General features: G+C 40.6%; 2 protein-coding genes across 2 annotated transcripts in view; both read right to left on the bottom strand.

The window, feature by feature from the left end:
• Nucleotides 1-12,611, bottom strand: part of st3gal4 (ST3 beta-galactoside alpha-2,3-sialyltransferase 4) — a 51,377-nt gene extending 38,766 nt beyond the window's left edge. The window contains exon 1 of the mRNA XM_084064264.1: nt 12,346-12,611. The gene's annotated coding sequence lies outside the window, so the exon portion shown is untranslated. The remainder of the gene's footprint in view (nt 1-12,345) is intronic.
• Nucleotides 1-24,336, bottom strand: part of ilvbl (ilvB (bacterial acetolactate synthase)-like) — a 194,945-nt gene that overhangs the window by 86,245 nt on the left and 84,364 nt on the right. The window lies entirely within an intron of this gene.

Here is a 24,336-nt window from a genome sequence, read left to right as displayed (position 1 = left end):
CTGCTACTTTTGCCAACATATAAATGGACAAAATGGTTGCGATGCTGTATTAACGCATTTCGCTGAGGACCCCCTGGAACCCCCCCCAAGGACCCCCGGGGGTCCCCGGACCCCACTTTGAGAACCACTGCTCTATATGACAATGCCATAACAGGTTTGCATTTACTGCTTTATAATGTAATTTAGCCTCTAAATTCTGAATTTGTAATTGGGAAGTTTGTTTTAGTTTTTCATTGATTTTAAACATTCAAAGTAATACAACAGATTACGTTATGACAACAAAATACAAAAAAACTAAACAAAGTCTAATCGCAAATCAGTGAAAAAGTAATTACACAGCTTACCCTGAATCCCTGCATAAACCACTACCTGTCAGCTCCAGCAATGTGAAAAGACGCTGTGCTGTTTCCAAGAGTGTGTGCATGAGAGAACTTCATTGAGGGGAACCTTAACCGGCTCCACATGGCTCCCAAGAACACAGGAGGCATAGGAGGGACAACACTTCCTCGCATGGAGCAAAAGGCAACACAGGCACACAGCACAGCACAATGGCTGTCTGTGTGGGGCAAGGGTAAAAAGGTGCAGGGAGAGTCTGGAACCGGGTCGCTACTCTGAAAATAACTTATGTTTGCAGAGTGACATGTGACATGACACTTTTTCTACACATTTGACTCTGACAAAGTACACATACACACGCATGCACACACACACACACAACAGGTCTAGCCATTGGCAAAGGGGGGGGGGGGGGGGGGGGGGGGGGGCAATGCTCCACCAAATGACCTGACTGCCCCACCAAATCAACATTCAAAAATCCCCAAAACCTCAAACCTCTCATCTCAAAATTCGGAGAAACATGACTGTCTATCGGTCCCTCGTGTGTGTGAGTGTTGTGTGTGTGTCCTAAAAGCTAAATGACTTCTAACAATGCGCACTCAAGGGCACCTGCTGTGTGTAGTCACGAGAGAGAGAGAGAGAGAGCGCGAGAGAGAGAGAGAGCAAGGAGCGCGTGTGTCTGTGTGCGTGCGTGCGTCGGTGGGTGCGTGCGTGCGTGCGTGCGTGCGTGCGTGCGTGCGTGCGTGCGTGCTGAGAAGTTGTATTCTACCCAGTAGAGAGCAGAGTTGTCTTCAGTTCAATGTTTGCCAAATATTAGCGAACGTGGTGTCGAAACAGATTAAAGCCTGGTTTATACCTATAGGCTACTTCATCGCATGACAATGTTCCTTGCCGAAAATAGCACACATCGCGTCGCAAGACACCCGTGACCATTGGCTATTTTTTCCAAAATGTAAAAAAAAAAAATATTTGGAAAATGTTTTTAAGTACAGTACACATGATTAGAACATCCGTAAACATTCGACAATTAAGGTCTATTACATTACTTTTAACATTTTGGGGGAAAGAATTACATCGAGGTGCCCAGATGTCCCTAGTGCCCACCTATCCTGTATCCATAGAGAGGCTGGATTTGAGTATGCGAACTGTGCATAGCATACAGTATAATACTTAATCTACATTACTCCTAAACATACTGTGACCACCATGTCCTACAAAATCCAAAACATTTCAATGGTTTTGTTGCAATGGTGCATTTATTTTCATGGGATCAGCTCTAAATTGTTACCAATACTGTATACCACCAATACTACTAACCTACTACTACTACTACTACTACTGCTACTACTGCTACTACTACTAATAATAATAATAATAATAATAATAATAATAATAATAATAATAACAATAATTGTAAAAGTTGTAAAAGCAGTAATAATATATCGGTAACACTTTCTATATATCCCATGTCTATAACTATAATGCATTATAATTCAATTATAACAATTATAACACTGTATGATTACAGTTGTAAGAACTCAAATACGCATAAACCTTTATAAAACTGTTTCTCAACCAATTGTTTGAGAATGTCTCTTTGTCCAGCCTTCTATATTAAACTCATTAACTGATACACTTGACTTCTTTCTTTTTCATTTATTTATTCAGGGAAGCCCATTGAGAGCAAGCTCTGTCATTCAAGGATGCCCTGATAACAGCACTGATACTGATTTGAAACTTATGTATGAGTGAGCAGACACACCCTATTACAAATGGCATATTTCCTGATAACTAAGGCAATCCGGTACACTTCCCCTTCTCCTCCCTTTTCTGTGGAAGTTCTTGAACTCCTACTAGTAACAGCTGTCAACTACATCGACGCGTCATCTTAAGTCGTTGGTTTTTCAGATGTTAGTGTAATTCTCTTTAAAAAAGCCTCATGTGGACAGGTGTTGACAATGTTGACACTCGTGCTGTAACACCTGTGATGTCCAGGTCAAATAAAATAACCTTAAACATAAACCATGTTCGTACACAGTTCCAAGGAAGCTCAGCTGCCCAGCTGAGCTTCCTTGGAATGAGGCGTGTTTAGGCGTTCCTTCCAAGGAACGCCTAATCACGCCTAATCATAAAAAATATCATCATAAAATCATTTAGCTTTTTATTGTCGTTGCCCAAGATAGTGTTACAGGATCTCAAATTCCTCAAAGAAAAACGAAATGACCCCCCTAAAATAAAATAAAAAGTACTCGAATCCCATTAATAGTAATTCATATTTATAATAATAATGTAACAGTGAAACAGTCTTCATTGAGTCCATATTTATTTTTTTCAAGATCAACATTTTGTAACTGAAAATTCTTGTTGTGAAAGCAAGGACCTTATTATAAAGTAGTCTGGCGTGTCTACCAAATTCATGCAGTTTTTTTTTTTTATCCCACGATTTTGTAACCCATTCTTTCACCCGGTGCCAATTGCCTAAGCTGTAATCCTGGGCGCTACTCTCCCTCTGCCAGCCTGGGGAGAGCCCCAAACTGTGTTCATGCTTCCTTCAACGCATGAGGAGTGAGGCCGCTTCTTATCACCTAACAGGAGGGAGTTTCCCCGGTAGGACGCAGCGCGTGGAAGGAACACGTTATTCCAATCAGTTCCTTTACCCTCCATCAGGCGCCCTGGCTGACCAGGGGGAGGCAGTAATAGGATTAGGATTAATGCATGTTTTTTGTGAGGGTACCTACCCTAGGAGAACATGCAAACTCCACACAGAAAGTCCCTTTCACCAACCTCACCTAGGGTATGGGCACTGATAACGCGGAGGAGGGAACACGCCCCCAGCTCCCACAGCATCCCCGGCGGGAATCAAACCCAGGACCTTCTAGCTGTGAGGCGACAGCGCTACCGACTGCGCCACGTGCCCACTACATTCATGCCGTTTTAACATAATTTAGCACTAAGTGTTTCAATTTTCAATTCAGTTGCGTTCATTCATTCATTCATTAAAATGTGTGGCCCTTCACTCCTTTTATCGAAGTCGGTATGGCCCTCTGGAAATAAATGCTGCCCACCCCTGATGTAGGCTCATATTCCGCAAAAATATGAATGTAGTCTATCGTCTGAGCTGTGTTTTTATGCCGTGGTACATAAAAAGCCTAGTCATCTACAGTAGACTACAGTAGATTAGATACTGATTACACAACGTTTTACTAGGAAGGAAGTGTGTCTGTCTGTCTGTCTGTCTGTCTGTCTGTCTGTCTGTCTGTCTGTATAACATTTTCATTGATTTTTGCTTTTGCTTTTTTATCTGATTATTTTGATTATTTAATGATGCCACAATGTCAGAGGAGCCAAACAAAACATATTTTACTCTTATGTACCTGTACACAATGGGCCACATGGCTTGAGCCAAATGAACGTTTTTTTGTACTCTTACGGTATGTACCAGTACACAATGGGCCACCGTTGGTTTCCAAGGCTTAGGTACTTTACACTACGTGTACACAAGAGATAACAATAATTGAGCTGTATGGAAGCCTTTCAGTTGTAAAGAGAAGTTTTTGTTAGACTCGTTGTCAACCATATGCCCATTGAAAATGTTGCTATGCAATCATGATATTTGACGCACATCAAATGTTTGTATTTCACACAATGGACAATGGTGTATTGCAATGATGTTTGTTTCTAAAATGTGATGCCAAATTACATTTAAGTCTGCTTGTTGACATGTGTCTACCGAAGAAAATGCGAGGCAACTGTCCAGCTATATGGGCATAAAAGGGACATGGAATGACAGATACAAAGATTTCCGTATATGGACATATCGGTCCGATAGGCGGTGCGACGTAGGTGTGAGGGCGAACCTCTAGAAATGAACCTCTAGTCGGGAGAAATATCAGTGGATGTCATTTTATGGAAGTAGTGTTGATTTTGACATCAAATTTAATCCGTTTTTTTGTACTGTTAGTCTAGTTTTAGTTGACTAAATATAAGATTATAGTAGACTAAATCTACAGTTCATTTAGTTGACTAAAATGTGTTTTGGCGGTGCATTGATTGCGTCGTAATGGCTGATTTTACACTTGGTTGCATGCTGGAAATAGGAATTTTCAGAGCGCAACACCCGAGCACAACCAATCATAAAATGACTTGTCTTTTAGTTCTACTGGATCCCTTCTCCACTAGTCCCTCACTAACATTTTAGTCTAGTTTTTATTTGTTGACAAAATTGTCTTAGTTTTAGTTTTATTCGTCGTAAATTAGTTTTGATTTAGTTTTCGTCAGTGAAAAAAGGTAGTCGACGCACATTTTTCGTCATAGTTTTAGTCGACGAAATCAACAATGTATGGAAGTAGTGTACGTTTTGGCGGCTGGGGGCATTTTGATAGCACGGGGGGGGGCATATTTCTAGTGAGAGACCACCACCATTGAATCATTATAGGGGGAATACCGAACGGGGTATTCACTCTACATCACGCCTCTGCTGAGTCTACACAGTATGTTTCATATGTGGTGAGCCCCAAAATTATGTATTATTTGACATTATTTTATTATTTGACATAAATAAGGTTGTGTCAGCTTACTGGCCCATGAAGCCTTTTAAGACAGAATTTACTTTGTGAATCTGACTACTCAACACAGAAGTTGTTCTCACCAGAAGACTAGGGAGAGAGGGTTTCAACAAAGCCAAGAGATAGACTACTGTTATAGAGCAGTGGTTCTCAACCTGTGGGTCGGGATCCCCAGGGGGGTCCCCATATGTTGTTGAGGGGTCCCCAGATGACAGTGAAGTGACAATTTAAGGTCTTTTAAAACCTTTTTAATAAAACAGCACAGCGTCGAGAAAATAAAGACCATTGCTGCATCAAAAGTAATCAGCAAACTACACTATAAAATGGTCAAATACTGGCCAATGATTCTAGTAAAATGATATAAGAAAGAGGCAAAATTGTGAAAATAGCAGATCTACAAGCTCACAACACAAGTGAGCTTGTAGATCATTTTTCTGTGGAAGTGAGTCAAACTAAATATAGCCTAATGCCTACAATTCCAAGAGGTTGTCAAGGTGGGGGGTCCCCAGTTCAAGTATGATTATTATGGCGCGTCGCGGCCTGAATAGGTTGATAACCACTGTTATAGAACACCGAAGTCTGACGAAATTTACGCATCCTACCTGGGTTACGGTTCCCCCATCACCACCCATTCTGAATTCCCATAGACGTATTTAATATTGCGGGATATAAGAACCGTGTTCCAAAAAATAAACTAATGAGCCCCGGCGGTTTGACTCATATGGGTATGAAGCATCAAATGATGTACATCTGTGTCTGATGTGTTTGTTTGTCTCGTAGATTATTTATTTGATCACATTGATGCTGCTGTAAAGCCTCAATTTCCCTCCGAGGATTAATAAAGTATATCTCATCTCATCTCATTTCATCTCAACTGACACCAATGGTGGAAAAAGTACTCAGATTTCTTACCTAAGTAAAAGTATCAATACTGCAATGTACAACACGCCACAAAGTGACGTGTTGTAAGCTTGTAGATCAGCTATTTCTGCTATTTTTGTTTTCTTTGGAAAGTACAAAATTATTATAAATGTGTCAGTAATTTCTTTGAATGTTCAAGTCATTTGTCACATATCTGCGCTGTGCAATTTGTGATTATGAAGTGGAGAGCTTCACCTATCTAGACAGTATTGTGGATAAACTGGGCGGGACAGATGCCGCCTCGGGGTGACTGGTTGCCGGTCGCTCAGAGATCCTCCTGGCCGATCTACACAGTCACAGCTTTTATTCTGTTCTGGCCCCACAGTGGTGAAATGAACTCCCCTCCGATGTCAGGACAGCAGAGTCACTGCCCATATTCCGCTGCAGGCTGAAAACCCACCTCTTCAGGAAACACTACCCTGACCCTTCCTCTTAGCCTTGCCTACTTGTTGTCAATTATTTGTACAAGCTCTTATTTTATTGGATCTTGTTTATTTGATACACTTATCGGTTTTAGCTCTTGCTCATTTGATTTTCCTATTTGTCTCTTCTGTTTAAGAAAGTAGGTAGCTGATATATTGCACTTTTACCTTAGTGCTAGGTATACTCTTAGTTGCTTGCAGTTATTGTAAGTCGCTTTGGATAAAAGCGACTTACTAAACAGCTGAAACATTTCTGGGGATCCTCAGATCTGCCCATAAACACCAAGATCAGGATCTTTAATGCCATGGTGAAGCCTGTTCTGCTCTATGGAGCAGAAACCTGCAGAACAACATGTCAACACCATGAAAAGAATCCAGGCATTCAACAACACCTGCCTTAAAAGAATCCTCCGAATTCGCTGGCCAAACACAATCAGTAACCTGGAACTGTGGCAGCGAACAGGACAGCACCCTGTAGAGGAAGAAATCCACCAAAGACGCTGGCGATGCATTGGCCACAGTCTGCGCAAACCTAATATCCCGAGATACGCCCCTGTTCTGGAACCCACAGGGGAGAAGGAAGAGGGGCAGACCAAGAAACACCTGGCGGCGTGACCTGGATACAGATGTGAAGAGATCTGACCACACATGGGTACAGCTGGAGAAACGGCCCCAGGACCGGGATGCCTGGAGAGCTCTCGTACGTGGCCTATGCCCAAAGTTGGGCTATATATAGGCGTAAGTAAAAGTATCAATACCACAATGAAGAAGTACTCTGTTACAAGTACAAGGCCTGTGTTCAAAATCTTACTTGAGTAAAAGTACAAAAGTATTGGCATCAAAATATACTTAAAGTACCAAAACTAAAAGTACTAAAATGTTTGAAAATAGCAGATCTACAAGCTTGCAACGCATTGTGAGCTTGTAGAGCGGCTATTTTCAAATAGCCTAGGTATAAAATAGGGCTAAAGTGGCTAATGTGTGTTTTATAATGTAATAATTTACATCTGCAAAGTAACTAGTGACTAAAGTTTTCAAATAATTGTAGTGGAGTAAAAGTATGGTATTTGCCTCTGAGATGTAGTGAAGTAGAAGTAAAAGTATTGAAAATGGGAAATACTCCAGTAAAGTAAAAATTCCTCAAAAGTGTACTTAAGTACAGTACTTGAGTAAATGTACTGCACAGGGAAACGCAGGTGTAGCGCTTCCCTGCGCTTGTAGTCTAATTGCAGTTTACAATTAGCCTACCAAAGAGACATTTATGTTTTGTTTCGCTTATGAGGAATTCATGGAAGTTCTATCTGTGAATATTTCCAACACGACACTAATAATATACTGGATTTCAGTACTGTATGTCTCTCTCCAAACACCTCGGGAGGAGGGGCGGGGGGGGGGGGGGGGGGGGGTTGGTCCACTCGTCGACAATAGTAGTATCATCAACATGTCCACTGTCTGAATGCAAATTCACCGGAAAATCGCTGTGTCCATTCACACATTGAGTCGTTTTGGGCTCAATCGGACATTACCCGGACTTAACTGAAGGGTCCTGCCAGCATGAAGTCTGTTGCATGGCCGATCCTACTGAGCCGGAATGTTGCGTTCATATATACAGCCCCTCTGTTTTAAAGTCTGGAAAACTTCCATAATACATGTGTGAAAGTGACTATTATTGACGCTGTGACCCCATATCGCTGTATCGATATATATATATATAGATAGATAGATAGATAGATAGATAGATAGATAGATAGATAGATAGATAGATAGATAGATAGATAGATAGATAGATAGATATATATATTGGTATAAAATCCATTAAAATCTTATGAAAATAGCATATCTATAAGCTCACAATGCGCATTGTGAGCTTAAACATTGTACTTAAGTACAGTATTTGAGTACATGTACTTAGTTACTTCACACTACTGCCTAGTAGCAGTGTGCCCATGAAATGTGTTGCCTAGGCTATAATGGTCCATTGGTTTGCGAGATTAGCCCTGGAATCACTTAAAAAGTGATGCTATTTTGGAACCAATTTAATCTTCATTCATGGCACACCCATCAGATTTGGTGACAATTTGTCTGGTTAGGTTACTTGCATCATCATCCTAACCCGGTACAGTTCTCGAGAATGAATGAGTCTGGTTTTAATTACCTCTGTGGAAGAGAGTCAGCAGCTCAGACATGTTTTTACAAACAACACTGGTTAACCATTTCCAGTTGGTCACCAACGTTCCCACAGTAAAGAGGAAACAAGAGGACTCAGTCTGGGATCAAATCTATAGCCTTTTAGAAAATGTCCTAAAACATGGTAAACAAAAATTGGATGGGAATTTCAATGGCCATTTCTTAGGTATTTCACAACAAGGAAATGACAGTGGATTTTACCAATCCATGATCAGTATCAGGGTCCTATTTAATTCTGTGGCAGGAGCCCTCAATAATACCATTAGTCACTTCTGAGCTGCTCTCTCCAAGCCTGTCCATTAGAACCATTCACAGAGACACGTTCACCACCTGGTGGAAAAAGTACTCAATTGTTTTTACTTAAGTAAAAGTATCAATACTGCAATGTAGAAACACTCTGTATAAGTAAAAGTCTGGAATTCAAAATTTACTTGAGTAAAAGAATAAAAGTATTGGTATCAAAATGTACTTAAAGTACCAAAAGTATAAAGTACTCATTATGCAGAATGTCCCGTTTCAAACAAGTTTTCAAATGTATAAAAATCTTTTGAAAAAAAGCAGATCTAGGGCGTATTGTGAGCTTGTAGATCGGCTATTTTCAAATGGCCGAAATGTATACAGGGCTGAAGTGGTTAAAATCTACTAAACTAAAGTTTTCAAATAAATGTAGTGGAGTAAAAGTACAATATTTGGATCCGAGATTAAGTGGAGTAGATGTAGCCCCTAGAGGATAGTAGAGTACAGGGTGACGTCCTGAGTGAGACGCATATTTAAGAGGGTTCTGAACAGGCAGCAAACAGGTCGATAATCTGTGGGTCCTCACAACACTGCTGGTAACGTGTTGTTGAGAGGGATGTTTGAGTGCTGAGTACTGACCTGTTAACAGGTCTGTTCCACGGTACTGTTGTCATGCCGGTCCATTGTTTGGGGTGTGGCTGCTTTAGCTACATATAGGTATTTAAACGGAAGAAATGTGAGTATATGTATATGTATGTGCAAAGGTGAACAAGGGTTGATATATGTGCGTTGGTTTGTTTGTGTAACACTGTGTTTAACTTTCATGTATAATGTCATGCTCACAGTTGGAGACAGGGCCTGTTCTGTGGTGTGTGTATAACCTTTTGAGAGGGAGGTTTTGCCTGTGTGACGGGTGCATTTCGCCTTTCCGACATGTCGCCTTTCCGACGTTAACGAACCCTATACCTAACCCTAACCCTAACCGCACGCGGAAGCCATTAGTCGGACTGGCGAGATGTCGGAATGGAAGGAGCACCCCCTGTGTGACACCTCTGAGTATAAACTTAAGAGCTATATGGTAAGGTATTCCTTTTATTGGTTTGCCTATTGTAATGTACCTGTGACATTTCGTAGATGGCATTAGTGCATTTTATTATATTGTGTTGATGTTATATGATGTCATGCCATGTGCATTATTATTAACTGACCAATGTGCTTTTGTCATTGATTGTAGATCCACCTTATGAACAAGCGGCACTTTAAGGACCGCTGTTCCTTTTCCCTTTGATTTATGTTTGATTTACTTTACTTTTTGTACCAGTCTTTTCCCTTTATATTTGCTCAAAGCAAAGCAAAGTTTGTTGTTTACCCAGGGTGTTGGACTAAGTGCGGAACTTATTTACAGCCAGACCCTGCATGGAAGCCTTGCTCAAGGGCTATTCAGCGATGATTCATGATTGATGTGATGAGTTGGGGAATCGAACTAGGGACCTTCCGGTATGAAGGCCACCCCTCTAACCACTAGGCCACCGCTGCCACTCTATAATAAAATAATTGCTATTTTTATAACCTACACTTTGGTCTGCCTTACATTTATTTAGCGGGGTAACATAGAAGTAAAAGTAGTAAAGTACAAATACCTCAAAATTGTACTTAAGTTACTTTCCACCACTGCTCCACACAGCCCAAAATCCCCTTTGTGTGTGTGTGTGTGTGGGGTGGGGGTGTGTGTCTGCAGCTCTGATGTACAGTATGTTATCCTAAATGCAGCAGTGATGATGATCAGAACGGCAAAGGAACAGCCAGCCAGGCACAGGGAAACTCATCCAATAAAAGCCCACTGCTTTGGCAGAGTGCAGTACAGAGCCATCAGGCTGAATTATATATTCTAATAACCTTTTACATTTGCCCAATCGTTTAGTGTAGTTATGATTCAATTTCATACTTTACACAGGGTCTGGTTTGCATTTATGATAACTTGGTCTATCAGATCGAAATGTTTACACACAAAATAGTCACATGTGGTAGTAATGACATAAGTTATATAAAATACAAACATTTCTCTGGCATACAATTAGATTTGTAGGGATGGTGATGGTGTACTGTGGCTGTCTGAAGCCCTACGGCCTTCTATGAATCACATTCCAAACTGAAAATATCATCAGTAAATATTATGATTTTACAATTTTTGCAATTAGCTCAAAATGTGTCATCAATTTCCAGGCATGACCACCATGATGATGACATTCTGATGCAACAAAGCAGCTCTCGACCAAAACCACTGTCAATATTATGGACTTACTGTTTGTCACATGAAATATCATGTGCACAATATAACTTAATCCCTGTTAAGGGTAACATCTGTTATACAAAAGTCCCTTTCTCTTGTGTGTTCGCTGCAGCCAACAGCCGAAATCAAATGACGAAATTCTGTTCAAACACATTTGGAACAAACAAAACTCTATTCATCTTCTTATACTTGCCCTGGTTGGCTTTAACATTAATAAAAGTATCTTCATTCATTCCCATGAGGGTGGTGATATATTTTTTACTTTACTGAAGTATTTCCAATTTCCAATACTTTTACTTCTACTCCACTACATTGCCGAGGCAAATATTGTACTTTTACTTCACTACAATTATTTGAAAACTTTAGTTACTAGTTACTTTGCACTGCAGATATAAATTAGTATATTATAAAACGTACATTAAACACTTCAGCCCTATTTTATACATAGGCTATTTGAAAATATGTTGTGAGCTTGTAGATCTGCTATTTGAAAATATTTTAGTACTTTTACTTTACTACATTTTAATGCCAATAGTTTTGTACTTTTACTCAAGTAACATTTTGAGCACAGGTCTTTTACTTGTAACAGAATATTTTCATATTGTGGTATTGCTACTTTTACTTAAGAAAAATATCTAGTACTTCTCTTCCACCACTAATCAAGTGTTCATAATGCTTCCTGGAAACCATACATGTTCAGCTGTAATTGAGTCAATTCCTTGAGCCCTGCCCCTGTTGCCCATCAGAATTGCCCATAAAGCGTTGTGCATGGTGCCTGAAAATCACTAGAATTGTTGACTAGCCTATTAAACAAACCAGGGGGGTTGCTATGTTTATACATCTGGTTCACTGTAATTAAGATGATACATTCAATATAGTTCAATGAGCATTAGGGAATATATATATATATATATATATATATATATATATATATATATTTTTTTTTTTTTTTTTTTTTTTTAAGACTATTTCTATTAACTAGCCTTTAATGAACTGTCATGTTCAAGAGTCACACTCTCTCTCTCTAAGTTCCAGTATACTTAAACTGTGCTGTCCGTCCACAGATCTCCCACATGTGTAAAGACCAAAATGACTGATTCGACTATAACAGCATGGGATTCATTCATGGTAATCTAAAGAATTGAAGGCATGCCAGGCACTGATATAGAACGTTTCACGCCAAGATTTGTTTTTAGAGCTAAAATGTATTTGACAGCCATGTAATCAAATGCAGTGTAAATGGTTCAGTGCTGCTGTCTGTTGGTCTGTTACATAGGTCCTATATACAGTATATGCCCCCATGGCCAGCCCATACGTACAATTCTCAAAGCCGGATGGAAATAAGCAATTGTACCGTTACTTTGAAAAAAAGATCATAGCCACTTACCCAGCAACGCTGCCCACTATAGTTCATGTAGCCTATATATTCCGCCGTGTGAGTCCTGGACTGGTACAACAAGGGCAATGATGTTACCCACCAAGTTCACGTTGGTTATATTGGCATTGATCGCCGTTTTGTAAATGAGAGAAATAGGCGTCCGTCCGTCTTCAGCGCGCCGAGTGGGAGGTGCCCACGAAGCACTGGCACATGAGCACCGAAAGCTCATCCCTCACATTTTAGCGGAAAAAAATAAAACACACGCACAAGGAGCACATGGTTGTTTACAATAGACCTGCTGGGATCTGAGGCAGCAGGCAGACGGACAGATAGCGGTCCTCCTCTGGAATGCTTAACGTTGAGCACAACGCGTACCCTGAGCCTGCGATATAGACGCATGCGCATGTTAGGCTAGATGCGCTGGTCAGCGGTGGTGAACAGATGCAATTTCTCTAAAGCTCTGGTCCATTATAGCGTTAGAAAGAGTTCTAGCCCTGAAACATGACTGTCATATCATGACAGTCCTGGAACCAGTTGTTCCTGGTTTGAGAATGTTTTACATTTACAACCGGTACGTCTACATAAAAGTTCAGAATTCAAATATAAAGTGCTTACCCCAAAGCCACAAATGTCACAAGTTAAAGCGCCCGGGTCTAAGTACCCGTATCTTCCGTATTGTTCAATAAAAAGCTTTTGATCCGATCGGTGAGCATTTTCTCCGAATTTTCTCCATATGGTTTCCTTTACGCGCCCCTATTGGTTGGGAGGTGTATTGCAATCTAATACATATATAGAAAATGCAAATCAGATTAAAATGCTTTTTATTGAACAATACGGAAGATACGGGTACTTAGACGAGGCCGTTTTAACTAGTTACATCCATGGCTTGGGGGTCATCACTTTACATTTGAAATAAGAACGTTTATGTAGATGTGGCAGTTGTAAATGTGAAGAATTCGCAAACCAGGAACAAGTGGTTCCATGACTGTCATGGTATGTCATGGTCATGTTTCAGGGCTACGTTGAAGGAGTTCTCCTTTAATACCATGTTACTTTGGAGCCGTTGCCTGCACACCCCCGGTAGTGCAGGCTGCGCAGACTCTCGTCTGTAGTAAAAAATAAAAAATACCCTTACGCTACACACCAAAACAAAGACGGTTTTAAGATGTTGAAAGCCTACTTTCCTTAGTGGGAACACTTTGACCCCCCCACCTCCCGTCTAAAATACACTTTTTGGCCAGAAAAGAAAATATTTCACCGGATGGAAAAATGTTTTAAGTTACTCCACTGCGCTCCCTACATATTTTGCCAATAGAACAATGCCATCGACCAGACCTGTAGGGGGCGCAGTGGAATAACTAAAATATTTTTACATTCGGTGAAATATTTTATTTTCTACCCAAAAAGTGTATTTTAGACGTGATGTGGGGGGCTCCGAGTGTTCCCACTAAAGAAAGTAGGCTTTCAAAATCTTAAAACCGTCTTTGTTTTGCTGAGTAGCGAAAGTGTAGGCCTAAGTTGTATTTTTTACTACAGGCGAGAGGCTGCACAGCCTGTGCTACCGTGGGTGTGCGGGCAACGGTTCGAAATTAACATAGCGTCAAGGAGAACTTCTATCGCTGTGGACCAGAGCTACAAGTTCTGCATGAAATTGTGACTTGAATTGATTGTATACCAATAGTCCGTCAATCTGAGTGTGATGACCGGTAACGTTGTTTAAACTTGCCCACTGCAGCAGCTTGTGCGTTGAGCGAAGAAACCTGAGTCAGATATGGTCCTCTAGTTTCATATCCATTTGAAAGTTCTGCCAGAAAACATGTGTTTAGTCAAATATCTCCACGTTTCCACAAGCTGCACACGGACGACTTTCTGTACGGGCGAGGGGCCTGGAACGAGTGCAGGACTTAATATATCTAAACTTCCTAGGACGCACAAATGTTTGGGGCACACAATTGGCAGTTGATGTGATTCATTACCACGCACCTGTCAATTGTGTGCCCCATTCGTTTGTGCTTCCCTGTGTCAATTTGTGATGACTTTTGTGGTGATCAGAGGACGTTTTGATAAATTCGGTCCTTCACTCAAGTCTGGCCCCTCGGGCCCTCGCCCGTACAGAAAGTCGTCCGTGTGCAGCTTGTGGAAACGTGGAGATATTTGACTAAACACACGTTTTCTGGCAGAACTTTCAAATGGATATGAAACTAGAGGACAATATCTGACTCCAAGTCTTAGGAATTAATTATTGGGTGAGTAGGCCTATAAAGTGACATTTGGTGGATATTGCTGTTGCATGGGAATGCTGCTTAACAGTCGGACAATGATGCCATTAAAATCACTTTCGTTGGAAAATATATCGTGATGTTAGAAATTCAGTGATGGAAAAAGTACCCACATTTGTTACTTTAGTAAAAGTATCAATACTGGAATGTAGAAATACTCTGTTACAAGTCAAAGTCCGGAATTCAAAATTTACTTGAGTAAAAGTACAAAAGTATTGGTATCAAAATGTACTTAAAGTGTCAAAAGTAAAAGTACTCAAATATGTATTATGGCCCATTTCACAAGTTCAATATGTATACAAATCTTTAGAAAATAGCAGATCTACAAGCTCACAACACATAGCATCGTAATGCTAGTTATTTTACACCACTGTAGAAATTAAAGACAGTAGCCTATGTGTTAGACATTGAAATTAATCATCATTTATCACAGCTGACAATATAGGCTAATGGCCTATTAGGACCAAACACTATTCTAGTGCCATCCAGTGGAATAGAGTTAATGGCCTCAGTGATTTCAAATGGAAAGTGATGCCTAGGTAGGTCTACTACAATTTCTAAGACTATGACTTCATCATATTTATAAAAATTACTATAGCGTCAAGGTCATCAATCTGTCATTATGTCCCCTGCTGCACAGACCTAACTGCTCAGAATGTTTGCCAGCAATCAAGTTTTGTTATTCAAAAGCATTTCTATTTCCAGAAGTATAACTCCTCTGTTAATTGATTGATTGAATATTTTATTAGAAGTTTGCAGAGAAAACAAGCACATGAAAGTACAGTTCAATACAAGGTCAGCTAATAGGAAAAAACCCAAGAAAGCCATTGGCTTGTTTCCATATATACATTATGTGTACAGACTTTACAGTAAACACTTCGGGGGGGGGGGGGGGGGGGGCGCCCTGCAGGCTGCCTGCAGGCTGCGGGCCGTGGAACGCCAGTTCCACTAAGTTCCGCGGTTAATGCGGCTCTGATTGCAGCCACCTGAAGGTACTCTTTTTGGTGGCTCCAATTCGATGTTAATAATAAAACATCAACTGATGCACAAACTTGGACACATCATCAGTGTTGTTTCCTGGAGTCACTGGGTGTTTCGGGTCCTCCAACAGACACCATCCTCGCAGGCGACCCGACCGAGGCTGATCAGACCCCGGCCTGTGTCCAAGTGGCATGCTATACTGCCCCTACTGTCTCTTGGGGGTAGTTATGAGACAGTGCCAATCAGGGGGTTAGGGTTAGCCTGGCACTAGCCAGACCGTCTAGGCAGATCCACGCATGCTACAGCCACAGCCTGCTACATACAGCCTGTATCCACGCCATCAGTCCGTCCGAGGCCAGGCCAGGTTAGTTGGCAGCTGGTGACGGGACGGCACCAGGAGGCTCTAGGCACTGTGGGTTCTCCTTGGCAGAGGTACAGTATCAAGGTAGACAGATCCCTCTCTATCTATTTACTGCTATTTATTGCACTCCTCCTTCGTCTGACCAGAAGAAGGGGATTTTCTTTTGATACAGTTTTTTTTTTATACAGTTGATCTCATTTAGTAGGCCTATTTATTGTCTCTGCCAGGCCGAAGGCATGGGCGAGACCCGAGACTATGGTTTGCACCCTGTGACCCTGTCAAGTTCAGGTATGCAGTTATACAGGTCATGCTGAGAGGGGGTTAAAACATTGGGCAAAGGTGGTTGGTGGAAAGAAGCCCTCAAAGAAAAGAAGGAAGCGACAGAGACACCATTGTTACACAGTGTGAAAAGAGAGACAGCCTAGACAGACAGAGCAGCCTCTTTGTTGTTTTTCGGGCACCCTCCCAACCCAGTTCTAGCCTGTATTAAAAGGGCAATCTAACCCTGTTCTCCGGGTTAAAATGTAAGTCAATGTTTTCTCCCATTTTTTTCCTAAGTTAGTGAGTCAGCTGTGAGGGGACTGCAGACGCTACAGTATTTATTTATTGCATAAAATCTTATTTTACTTTATTTTAAGGGCTACTCGTTGAGTAAATGTTTGCTGGCTCCAGACCAAGGACAGTGTCAATGCTCAGTAAATAGATAGAGAGGGGTCTGTCTATCTCTGATACTGTACCTACTGCCGGGGAGAAAGTCCACACTTTAGAATTGCAGTATTTCATAATCCCATACGGAGTGCCAATGAATTCACTCTAATTCAGCCATTCCCATTCTCACACTGTATATCTACAATATGAAATACTCCAATTTCCAATTTTCAGTACTTGTACTTCTACTGCACTACACCTCAGAAGCAAATATTGTACTTTTACTCTACAATTATTTGAAAACTTTAGTTACTAGTTACTTTGTAGATTTTGATTATTATTACAAAACATACATTAACCACTCAAGCCCTATATACATTTCGGCCATTTGAAAATAGCAGATCTACAAGCTCCCAATTTGTCGCATCGCGACGCATTGTGACCTTGTAGATTGGCTATTGTCAAATGGCCGAAATGTAGATCTGCTATTTTCAAAGGATTTTTATAAATGTTATACATTTGAAATCTTGTGAAATGGGACATTTTGCATAATGAGTACTTTCTACTTTTGGTACTTTAAGTACATTTTGATACCAATACTTCTGTACTTTTACTCAAGTAAATTTTGAATCCTTGACTTTTACTTGTAACATAGACATTTCTACATTGCAGTATTGATATTTTTACTTAAGTAACACATGTGAGTACTTTTTCCACCACTGGTGGATAGAGACAGGAAACCAAGGGTAGAGAGAGACATGAGACATGCAGGACAAGACAGGTCCAGCTCAAATGTCATGCTCACAAGGAGCATATGGTCTGAATGTGTACCAACTGGCCAAGCCCCACACTGGCATGATCCATGTTTTCTTTGTTTTTATGTGTTTACTTGTACTTTGTTGGTGTATTCTGACCTTACAATAAAAAGTTACTTGCATAAAACAATCCACGTCAATGGCGTATCAACATTTAAATGAGCCTATAAACTTAATAAGTATCTTATGTGATATGCACCACTCTATAGCTCACTGATTAAACACATTGCATCATGTTATAAATATGGACTCAAGGTTGACTGTTTCACTGTTACATTATAAACATAAAATATTTGAGTACATACGGAAGAAGAAATGCGAATTTCACCCACTTTCTTACCTTGTAAACCTGTGATGTGACAATAAACCTGATTCTGATTCTGATTCTGAAATGGTAGAATATTAATTTCTATTAATTGGAGTCGATAAATAAAAATGTCCCAAAACTATTAACATACGGCAGCCTTTTAGAATGTCGGTTTGTTTTCGGGGGGGTGGGTCATTTTCTTTGTCTTTGAGGACTTGGCGGGCCGGATTGAGATGGTCAAAGGGCCGGGTCCGGGTCCGGTCCCCGGGCCGTATGTTGCCCAAGTGTGGAGTTCGTTCCTCCACTAATGATTTCATTGTCTCCGTCAGGCCGGACAGCCGAAAGTCCCCCATCACCCCTATCTTCAAAACACACTTTTTTCTACAACTCACACAAATCGTACAATTTATCTCTGTCATGTGATCAATATACATACATTTGATTTTTCAGATCCCATTCCACGTGGCTATGACTGAAAGTTGTCCGACCCTGGGGAGGCAACCCAACCTGTGCTCTGAGAAGCACACTTTAGTTGACAATTGAGTCTTCTGAAATGAAATAAAATTCAAATTCGCACAAACAGGGTACTCACCTGAGTACGTAAAGCATGCACATTGGCTTTAAACAAGCCCCATTCTGAGTTATAATAAAAGGTTAAGAGAAAGGAAAATAAGTTCTCAGTAACATATTGTAGCTAGGCTTGATTCTCACAAGATCAAGTCCATAAAAAACAACAAACAAACAACAAATAAAACATTGGCATTTAAACTCAGATCCAGAATTGTCACCATCTTTTAAATACCTTTTCTTTTAGATGTACTCTACGTGGTAAAAACCTAAGAGATTACTTGGTGCATGCTGACTTTCCGTCTCATAAGGCCACACAAAGAGCAGGTAACATTAGTGTTAAAGAAAACTCTGATAAAATATAAAATAAAATAAAAATGTATTTTGGAAATGCTTGTTAAAACTGAATACTTACTTACTCAGTCGTTAAACTGAATATTTTCAGTTTAACAAAAATATAATAAAATAATTGGATAGTGTGACTCAGTCGTTAAACTGAATATTTTCAGTTTAACAAAAATATAATAATAAAATAATTGGATAGTGTGAAGTTGCTATAACTCTAAAAGCCCCCAAAAAATCCCCCAAATAAAAAATGTAAAAAAGAAATTAATAGAGAGAGAAATTTGGTGAGCACGCATTCCCCCCTGGTATCGATGACCTCATCATATGCATCAACCATGCCCATACTGGACAACCAGAGACCCATTGACATCCGCTATAATGTTAAAAAATATTTTACAAAAATATACTACTACTACTACTATAATACTTGCAATATGATAGCCTAGTGGCAGAATGCGCAAGACATTTGGTGTTGATCGTCCAGCGGTTTGTGAGATTAGCTCCAGACAGATAGACAGACAGACACATTGCATCTATCTATAAAAAAAACAATGACATATGACTCTGTATTTGGGCACGGTTCCAGCCTGATCTGACTACCATTGGAGAATTTAAAGTTATAAATATTTCCAAAAAAGGTGGGCATGGTTTCAACCCGATACGAGCTCTATGGGACAAATAAGTGAAGGACGCCAGTCACAAATAAAACGTGAGGTATGCTATGCAGTTAAACAAAAAGGTGAATGAAGCCAGCCAGGTCAAAAACAAGAAATGTGGTGCTGATAGGTCCAGCAGTTTGTGAGCTCCAGACAAACAGACATGGACGCACGCACACACACACACACACACAAACACCAAGAACCTTCTCTTCTAGATGGACAGCCATCCTTTTCAATTTCGAAAAATACAAAACATGAAAAAAATATGGAGGTATACTAAGCGAGCCTACTGGCAGTGTGCACAAGACATTTGGGCCACGCTGATCAGGCCAGGGCTTTGTGTAGCCTCATTCCCAGCCTTACTCATCTGCGAAGAGAAAAGCCTGCTCACAACCTAATGCAGTGAGTGTCTATGGGGCGGGACTTCCGTCGCATTTATCTCCCCGGAAACAATAATCAAAACACTCGTCTTATTCACAGAGAATTTAAACAGATTTCTAAATCGTCAGCGGCATTTCCTTGGGCAGTACTTCCGCCAAATTCCGGTATTCCGTTTAGACACTCAACCAGCCAGGTCTTGCCCAGCGTGGGTTTGGTCAGATTATCTACAGTCATTATCTACAGACGGACAGACCCTCATACAGATGGCCAGCCTCCTCCTTTCAGAGGTACTCTGGCAACGGGTACTGCACAACTTACTCTAGCTCCGTTTACTTTGGGTGGTCAGATGCCGTGACAAATAAAAATCATGAATCACGCGGATCCTGGGATCCACTTGGAACCATTTTGTCTCCAATGTGGATCTGGGACTTCATGTGGCCAGCCTGTGAAGTCAGTCATATATGGACATGAGTTGTTGGTCCAGCAGTTTGCGAGATAAGCTCAAGAAACACATGCGTCCCCACCCAGACAGACACAGACACACAGACCAACCTTCTTACAGAGTGCTAGCCTCCTGCTCCTGCAGAGCCACGCTGTAAACAAAAAACAACATACACACAACTTGTAAGATGGGATTCAAGACATATCTTACCACAGAAAATTCATTTCCCTTTTCTCCATCATAGTTCGCCCCCAAAATGACTTATTTTCTATCGATTAGTCACCCCATGGAGACTTGAGTTCATGGATATTTTTTTCATTTTTCTCGCATTCCTAAGCCAATAATAATGACTGGCAGCAGTTCCGGTAGGAGACACAAAAGAGTCTCCATTGTGGCTCCTACTGGAAACGCTGCCTACCTACCGCTGGTCATCAAATCATTGGCTTAGGAAGTACTTTTTTGGGTGAACTATCCCTTTAATCCACAACACCCAGATCCATCCCTCCCTTCCTCCCTAGGTGCTCCTTCCCTCTCTCCAGCAGAACCCTGTTCGTCAGTGGTGCTTATAGCTTAGACCGCGTCCGGTGGGGTGGAGAAGGGCTCGATCTGCAACTGCTCAAAGCTGTCGTCTTCAACGCTTAAAGACAAACCGATCGTGGCTGGGACCTCGGGCCCTGCGGTCTGGCTGTTGAAGCCACATTCGGCGAGAGTTTTGCCGTCCTCTAACAACTGGTCATCTTTGTAGAGTTTCTGTTCTTCAGGCGGTCTATTTAGAATACCCTCGACGGTGCGCTTGAGGTCATAGACAGTGTTGGTCTCCTTGGCATCGGCGAAGATTGTGGTCTTCTGACGCCTGATCATTACAAATACTTCCATGTCTAGAGGCTGCTGAGTTTAGATAGAAAATGTAAAAGTCCTATAATGTTACTCTAACAGAATCCCTCACTGGAGTTATATACTGCCGCCAGGCTATACATCTGAATCGTCACAACGTATTGATGATGTTATGTCCCATATATGGTGCTTATAAGCACCATTTACGTTTGGGAAGGAGACTCCAGGACTCTGGACCAGGGACGTGCAGAGAATGTTAGAGAAGCAGGGGCTGAAATTCCCTAAAAGGGCACTTCTGGAAAGAAATAGCAAAAATAGCGGATCTACAAGCTCACAACGCGTCGTCGACGCGTTGAGAGCTTGTAGATCGGCTATTTTCGAATTTTTTTTTGGCTATTTTCGATTTTCTGATGTCTATGTGTGCACGTGCCTGCTCTGGATCCAAACCACAGTGTATTAACTTGACCTGAAAGTTCCAACTCTCGCCTATATGGGCATGAAATGTGGGTCGTGACCGGAAAGAACAAAGTGGAATACAAGTGGCCGAAATGAGTTTTCTCAGCAGGGTGGCTGGCACCCTGTAGGTATATAGGCCAGTGGTTCTCAACCTGTGGGTCGGGACCCCCAGGGGGGTCCCTACATGATTTTGGGGGGTTTCCAGATGACAGTGAAATGACAATTTAAGCACTTATAAGACCGTTTTAATAAAAGCAAGAAAAGAAAAAATACCATTACTGCATAAAACGTAATCAACAAACTATAAAAACTGGTCAAACATTGTCCAAATTGTCAAATAATATAATAAAGAAGCAACAATTGTGAAAATAGCCAATCCACAAGCTCACAATTGTAGATCTGCTATTTTCACAATATTTATCTATGGAAGCGAGTCAAACAAAATGTAATGCCTCGCCCTCAACTCCTACAATCCCAAGTGCTAGCTTGTTAGGGTGAGGGGGTCCCCCGTTCACAAATGATTATTTTGGGTGGGTCCCCAGTTCAAATATGATTATTTTGGGGGGTCACAGCCTGAAATCAGTCTCTCTCAAGCATCTGAAAGAGACTCAAATGAGTGTAGGGGCTATTGCAGCAGTTGAAGGCTAGTAATAAAACAAGACGGGATTAAAACATTAACCTAACAGAAATTGAAAGAGGAAGCACAATAATTCTTATTTGTTTCAGTATTTCTTCCCCTTTTTTTTGTCATTATGCCAACTGCCAATTCCCCCTTGTAGTCCCTGTCACTACTGCTTAGTTTTGTGGAGGGTGTAGTAGACAACCATTATGTCTAACACGTGAGAGAGTACACAGACGCACTTAAGACTAGAGAGTTGACGGTAGATGATAGGTCTGTGTTTGTAAACTTAAAGGGGAATACCACTCATTTTCAACATTGAACTGTCTTTAATACACCTTAGAACTGTTGTGTGGAAATAAGAAAAAAGTCCCCCCCCCCCCTTCTACTGTATGTTGCCTAGAACTGGATCATTGATTGAGGTCTTGTGATCAGTGACATACGCAAGGTGTACTTTTGGCTGAGGGGGGAGCTTCTTTGCCAGCTACATAGTGAACGGGATGGATAGAAAGAACCTCGCGCTCAACATACCATACAAGGACAAGCTGAACAATGAGGAAAAACAGCGCTAGCCTGTATGAACACACAGAATGGACAGAAGATGATTTCGAACTGCTACCACCACTTACATGACTACACCTGATGCAGTACCTTATTGAAGGAACAAGCTAGTATACATTTAATAGATTTAATAGCTTCCATTGTTAGTTTTAGAGATAGGTAATGTGGTAATCTCCACATATCCAGTGTATATCTGTCTGTCATTTAATGACACTATGATTGAGTACAAAAGGACCCCATTTGAAACAAGCCATTAGGCAATCATGGGCTTTTTAATCCTATTTAGTTGACCTTGTATTTAAACTGTACTTGTAAACTTCTAAATAAAGTATTATATCAATCTATCAAACATAGTAGCTCAGGCTGTTAGCTGCTCAACATTTACAAACAGCCAGCCTACCTGAATCAGTGTTCTAATAACAAATTACTGAAAACAGGTCATGTAAATTGTGTTTCATTTGTAAATTATATTTCACTTGTAAAGTGTTGTTTCTGGAGGAGCTGTTTTGCATCTGCATGCTGTAGTCGTTGCACAAAAACCTGTTGGTCTAAGAACCTGGCCTGGGTCACTGAAGAGTCATTTTTGGCTTGCCAATGGCTTATAATTTACACTGTTTCAAGACTCAAGAACACTTATTAACAATGTAGATAGGATGTTTTTTTTGAGAGATTGGTAATCTGCACATTAAATCTGTTCTCCGAAAATAGCCGATCTACAAGCCTGTAGATCGGCTATTTTCGGAGGAGAAAGTCACTGTTTCCAAGCTGTTTATGTACCCTCCGATCCCAACAATGGCCGCCGCTACCAAGTGACCCATGTTGACACCCCCTTTAGGATTTTTTGGATGCACCATGGATAATTCAAACTCCACCGTGGTGGGCAGGAACTTTACCCCTGCGCCCCCCGGACGCCCAGGAGGCCCAATATTAAGTTACTTTTGTCCAGAACACCATCCCACTATATACTAATTACAATCAATTAAAATTATTTGTAAGATCTTTTGACTGACTGACTAATTCTCCCATTGAAAAATCAAGGCCAGTACAACTTCATAGTTAAGGTAGGGTAAGTGATTTACTTTGGTTAAAATAAGTGTTAAATATAGCTCTATATTCTGATAGTACTTATTGCTATAGAGTTTGTACAGTAAAAGGAGTCTACATGTCTCTCCAGCTCTTTATTAAACATACATTTTAGTGCTCTCACCTGATTGGCTTAAATTTTGTCACCTACCTGAAAATGCACCATGTTCTGTTTACTAAAGAGCTGGAGAGACCCCTGTGACCAAACAAACGCTCTGTAGCAATGATTACTATAAGAATATAGTAATTTAACCTTTTAACAAAAGAACAACAAAATATCACTTACCCTACCTTTAATAATAATAATAATACAACATATGATTTATTCATTTTTATTGAATTTTATTACAGTCCATTATTATTATTATTATCATTTGTATATTGTATCGCTGTCTTGTGGATCGGGACCATGTCACACCAATATTTCTTGCTTGCACCTCTATTTGTAAGTGTCAAATAAACTCCACTCTTCTTCACCAAATCAACACAGTTACAATTAAACTGCAAACCAATTTCCGATTTAAAAAAAAGAAAAATCTATAATTTCTACAGTAGGTAAATGGTTTTCAACCCATTAAAATTGGACTGCAGTGGAAGTGATGGGAAAACCCCTCTAATAAGCAGTGGTGTTAAAAGTACTCAAATGTTTTACTAAAAAGTAT

This window comes from Gymnoscopelus microlampas (assembly GCF_963454915.1).
Source record: "Gymnoscopelus microlampas genome assembly, chromosome: 8".
NCBI classification, from domain to species: domain Eukaryota; kingdom Metazoa; phylum Chordata; class Actinopteri; order Myctophiformes; family Myctophidae; genus Gymnoscopelus; species Gymnoscopelus microlampas.
Note: the sequence above shows the minus strand (reverse complement) of the source record. Positions and strands in the feature narration are given on the sequence as shown.